Raw genomic sequence first — 6000 nt, forward strand, 5'->3', positions numbered from 1 at the left:
TATCTGATTTCAAAGTAATTATTAAATTTTATATTAATATACATTATTTAAGATATTGTATGACATCTTTTATATGTTTTCCTCTTCTTATTTTTTTTATTAATTATTAATTATTAAGGCAAGTATAATTTATTTAGTAATGTGGACACATTATTTTTAATAATTTTGATTTAATTAAATTATTATACCTTAATTATAAAAATCCTACCTAATAATTTTAGTATATTACACGGGACACAATAATTATTATAAATAATGTTTAATAATTATCAATTTGTATTCAACAATAAAATTTATAGTTAATTTTTAAGTTAATCATAAAATTTTTTGTGCTGTGGGCACATTATTTTTAATTATTTAAGTTTAATAATATTATATCTTATTTATAAAAAAATCCAAAGTAATATATTTAGTACTACGAATGTGACTAAGAATTATTTTAATCGGTGCCTAAAAAATGAGTATTTATGAAAGTTACAAAAATTATTGTAAATCTGCATAGGAATAGTTTGTATATTTAGATAGAGGGAAAAAGTCTTTAAAAAAGTTAAAAATTTTAGGATGGATTACGCGATTTTAACTATTTATATTTGTAAGAAAAAAAATGTATAGAAATTATAATTTTATAGAGTCTATAAAATGAAAATAAACAAAAATGAAATAAATAAAATAGTTTTTCCCAAAATGGTCCCTTGACTATTCTCAAAATGGTCCCTCAACTATTTCTCAATGTTTATTAGGCTAACAATAGGTAAATGGATCAAAATGCCCTCCATGTTAACACTGATTTGACGGAATATGTAACGGAGGACCAAATTGGGTGGGTTTTTGAAAGTCGAGGGACCACATTTGGTGCAATTGAAAGTCGAAATGCAAAATTGAGAATGAGCAATAGTCGATGGACCATTTTGAGAAAAAACTCTCAAGAGAATCATGCACCATGTGAGAGCATGTAGACAAATCTAAACTATTGATCTAATATATTGTAAATTGTGGGTGATATAATATGAACTTTTGTTACGTTAGAATAAAGGTTGTAAGGAGTTGAAGTTAGAAAATGATTCTATGTATTTGTATATGATGTAATAAATACGGGGATGTATAATTATTCGTATGTAGGAAAATTAGTTCCTTTTACGGGTCTACTTGTTGGTTTAAGTCTGTAAGCCCGATTCACGTGACAATGGGTCAGGGGTTACTGAGCTAAAGGTTGGAGTATACGGTGAAACCCTTGTTGACACTCTGGTCGTGCACCCACGTCACACCTGATCCACGCTGAATCGTGGCCTTCGTTCGAGTAGTGTACTATTAATGGATTGTTTCGAAGCATCTTGGATCTCAATTTTTCCAAAGGTATGTTAAATTGGTTGTTTATATTAATGGATGGTTTGGATGTTATTATCTAAATTTATCTTCTAGTACTTATCGCGTGGGCTCAATGGTCTAGAGTGAGCAACGGGGTCGGGATCAGGCCTAAAGGTGTTTAAGTAGCAACTTACTAAGCTGAGAATGAGTCTAAGTTTCAGGTCGAGTCGGGTGAGTACCCTCGGGAGGTAAAAAACGGTCGGAAAACGATCCTCTCTATGCATAGAGCTGGATCCGATTTGGGCTCAGTACGCATGAGTCGATGACCCCAAGGTATATTCCTATAATAATACATTACGTAGGATTATAAAACTCAATAAAGCTAGGACTCTCAATAGAACTAGGACTATAGAATCATAACAAGAATAAAGGTTTTTAAAGAGTTTACGTTAGAAAATGATTTCATATATCTGTATGAAAAGGGAGGCACGGTCTTATTTTTCATAACAAGAATGTTGGAATGGTTGTTACACTATGCTAATTTGGTTGTTTATATTGAACATCACAATATGTCAACATGTGACTAGTAAACTCTTTGTGTCGTGATCGGTTGAAGAAATGCAAGGTTAAAATGGATCAAAAAAAAAGGAAGAATTTTTCCGACAACCTTTACATGGTGGTCGATGTTTCCGACCACTCTTGAACAGTGGTCGGAAAAAAAGATCACTTCAAACAATATAAACCGTCAAAAACATTTCCGACCACCTTTACTAAGTGGGGAAGTTAGAAATACACTCTAATTTTAAAAATTAAATTTGACGAAAACTTTCCGACCACTATGTCAAAAGTGGTCGGAATTTCCGACCACTTAGTAAAGGTAGTCGGAAATTCCGACCACTATAACACCTAACGGAAAAAAGAAACACAGTCACTTTTTGTGACCATTTTTTTGGTGGTCGGAAATGAGGTCGGAAAATAGATAATTTCCAGCAGTGTGAGCTTAGATGCTGATCTTTGGTGGGGGTTGTCTTTGCAACAACTTGAAATTGTTTAGCCTCTTTTAATAGCATGTAGTCGATGTAGATGAACTCAAAATTAATCAATATTTTTAAGCCAACGACAATAATTAATTCCATTCAACTACTTCACCTTTGGTGGGGGTTGTCTTTCCTCCCTCCATCCTGCCACACGAGACAGTCGGCACGCTCCGGTGGCCTCAAACGAAAAATGAAAAAAAAAAGAGGAGAAAGATGAAGAAATGAGAAAGAGGGAAAAGAAGAACACATGGAGACTTACCGGTATCAGTATGAAGTAGGCAAAGGAAGAAGGGAAGGAAGAGAGAAGTTAGAGAGAGAGAGGGAGGTTGGGAAATGAGAGGGGAAGGGGAGTATTTATAGGCAAACAAAAAAAAATTCTATTTGCAGATTGACCGAGAAAAGCACAATTATACTTTCCCGAGACTTTGTATTCACAAAATCCCAAGAAAGTGGAGGACTGGATGATGGATAATACAATAGGCCTGAGCTACATGGACCGGCCCAAGAGAGCAATTGGATCAAGAAAGCCCAAGAAAGACCCTCAACACAAAGCTACAGAAGAGTTCGATAAGGATTGGACTTAACACTTGTAATATTAGCAAGATTAGGGCTTATTAGTTATAATGTAACATGACTCCCAATATAAGGCGGTCCAGGATTCTTATTCCTTGTAGGGCTCTAGGGCCAAAATATGTATAAATAGACCCTCCACACACGGAGAGAGGGACATGCAATTCTGAGCAATACAATACCTATATTCTCTCGTTATATTTTCCTACATATTTCCTATATTCTCGCTATTCCAACAGGTGGTGTTGGCCTGCCTTTGACTACCCAAAAGTCATAAAACCAACACCTTGACTACTAGCTCCTTGAACTCATCACATTTGTCAATTGAACCTTTGAGTTGGTGGTTTTGCAATATTTCACTAGGTGGAATGGGTACTAGTTTTTCATTTTCCAAAAGTCATCGTGCACTCTTATATTGTTAGGATTAGGATGCATACTTTGTTTTAGTTGAACAATTTTTGTCACATAGAATGGTCTCCTTGGAGGGGCGAGCAATGACAATGCACAACATTGATTTCTCTTGCACATGTTTGTCCTTCGTGGCACATGACTTGCATTGTTTGTTTGTTTGTTTTTTTTTTTTAATGTTTTGTTTTAGTTTTCATGAATTAGTTAGTCTAAGCAAGCATAGCAATATAAGTGGGAAACACATTGAGGTATATGTTCATGAATAAATATTTAACTCACGACATTAAGGAAGAGTTTCTTGGCGATACTATCATCCATTATCTACTTGTTGAATACTTCCCTACTAAACCTAACTCGAAACCCCAAACAAACCTAAAATATTATTACAAAAATAATAATAAATTACATATTAGTTACTAAATATAATTCATAATTATTTTATATTAGCTTTCAAAACACTTCTGATCAGTTTATTAGTGTTTTTTGTTTCAATTTCATGCTATGTAAAAATATTAATATGCTAATAATAAAATCATTAAAAAGATAAATTTAATAAAAATAATTTTACGCATACCCAATGGAATTAATTCTCAAATTTTACTTAAAAAGTTTGTAAAACGATACTTAGAAAGGTTTTGGAAAAGTCTTTGTCCTACTTCGAAAAATGTATATATAGATTTGAACTCATATAAATAACCACTTGCTAAGAGGTGTTTATAAAAAAAAAAAAAAAAAACTTTCTAAGAGGTGTGGAATATGTTACATAGGCATCAACTTTATTTTCATTGTGTGAGTGTAATTTAATTAGACATCCTGTAAGTAGAGAAAAGTGAAAGAAACTATTAAAATTAACTTCAATCAATAATTCATCTCAATTCGTTTGTATCCATAGAAATTCTCTGAAGGTAATTATTGATCCCTGACCTTAGCTCAGTTGGTAGAGCGGAGGACTATAGTTGGCCTAGTTTGTGCTGGGATCCTTAGGTCGCTGGTTCAAATCCGGCAGGTCGGATTTATTTTGTTTATTTAAGCTTGCTTTGTTTTACTTTGAAAAAGAGCTAAAAGGAGCAAAAACGCACTATGGGGATCTTACTCAGGTCTCCTCCGTGACAAGTGGGGATTCCCACCACTATACTACAACAACGTGTGCAACACATGCATGCAGTCATATATAATGATTCAAAGCAGACTCAATCCAATGTGGTGCACCATGCTGCGTGTGGCCATATGATTTCAACTCAAGCTAACATGTCATAGTTTGATTCTTGTATATCGAACGATTTGGTAAAAAACCTGAACCAATCGAACTGAATATTGTTTGTTTTTAATGATGATGATGATGTAAATCCAAATTCCTAATCGCCGATGAACACTGCTCGTCTGCTTCGAAACTCTTGCCTTGCCTGCAAATATGCAATTGAACAAGCCTCACTTGCTACCCTCGCCTAAGTTTATATGCTTACATATGTATCTGAGCCTTTCCCCTAAGTTAAATTTAGGCGTTTGACATAATTAATGCGTGCATGAATAAAATTAGAACTCAATTTTTACTGTATGTCTGTGAAATGTGACTTTATTGTTGAGTCTGGTAATTGATGTATGAAGTCAATCTGTAGGGCCATTTTATGACACTTGAAGTAAAAATATTACATATGAGACTGGAACACTTTTGTTCATGGTTATGGTCATGTGCTATTCATTTGTGTGATTTCGTTTTCCCTTTAATTTTAGTTATTTCTGATTTTGCTGATTTATTTGGATATGTAAAAAAAAGTTTCCTAAACTATATAAATAAATGTTAGGAACATGTTGTTTTAAATTTTGATGATACCAAATGATAAACTTTTAGAGACCATTTATTTTATTTTTAGACTTAGGATTTTCTGGTCAACATTCAAACAAATCAAATGGTACCTCGAGTAGTTAAAATTTGATCGTCTAAATGTTAACTTAAGAAGTTAGTCTTAACAAATGATTCGTAGAGTAACCCGAGTGGTTATCTCTTGAATAGCTCAAGAAGAATACCGAAGACAGAAGATTAGAAGAGTAGAAGACTTCAAGACCGAAAGGTGGAAGGACCTACCTTTCTAAATGTTAGAAGAATGAATAGTAAAGACAACAATTTGTAACCGAAAGGTTGCAGAGGTCGAAGAGATGGAAGGACCTACCTTTCGACGAGTTAAAGGGACGAGTGGTAAGGTTAACCATTCGTATCCGAGAGATAGTGGGTTTAAGGCTCGAAGTGTTAACCTAGTTAACCATTTGAAAGGATTGCTCGAGACATTCTCTGAGCCTATAGTCTGAAACCTTAAACTGAGCGAATGTGTCCGAGGAATAAAAAAGTTTTAGTAACATATCCTAAGGAAGAGTTTTCCTTAAAAGCCTAGACAATTTGTGCAGAACAAAAAAGTAATGTTTAGCGTAAATTAAGTCCTTAACGGCTAGAAAATCTGGCGTGCTCACCTACTCTCAAGATTACTCGCAGGTCTTTACCCACTGGTCAAAAGTCGCTTGAATTTGGTCTGCCCTCCAACGGGCTTTTTTCATTCGCCTATAAATCAATGTTGCAAAAGTCCCGACTAAGCGCCGATTAATCACCGCCTAGCGTATAACTTTAATCGGTGGTCTAGGTGGCTGGCCGCCTAGGCTGCCTAGGCTGCTTACGCACTGACTGTCTAGG

General features: G+C 34.4%; 1 non-coding gene across 1 annotated transcript; it reads left to right on the forward strand.

Annotated features, from left to right (window-relative positions):
• The first annotated feature begins 4239 nt into the window (after positions 1 to 4239).
• TRNAY-AUA lies at positions 4240 to 4332 on the forward strand. The gene is made up of 2 exons: positions 4240 to 4276; positions 4297 to 4332. It is a non-coding gene; the product is annotated as a tRNA-Tyr (tRNA).
• The last annotated feature ends 1668 nt before the right edge of the window (positions 4333 to 6000 follow it).

This window comes from Ipomoea triloba, chromosome 10 (assembly GCF_003576645.1).
Source record: "Ipomoea triloba cultivar NCNSP0323 chromosome 10, ASM357664v1".
In the NCBI taxonomy this organism is placed as follows: Eukaryota; Viridiplantae; Streptophyta; class Magnoliopsida; order Solanales; family Convolvulaceae; genus Ipomoea; species Ipomoea triloba.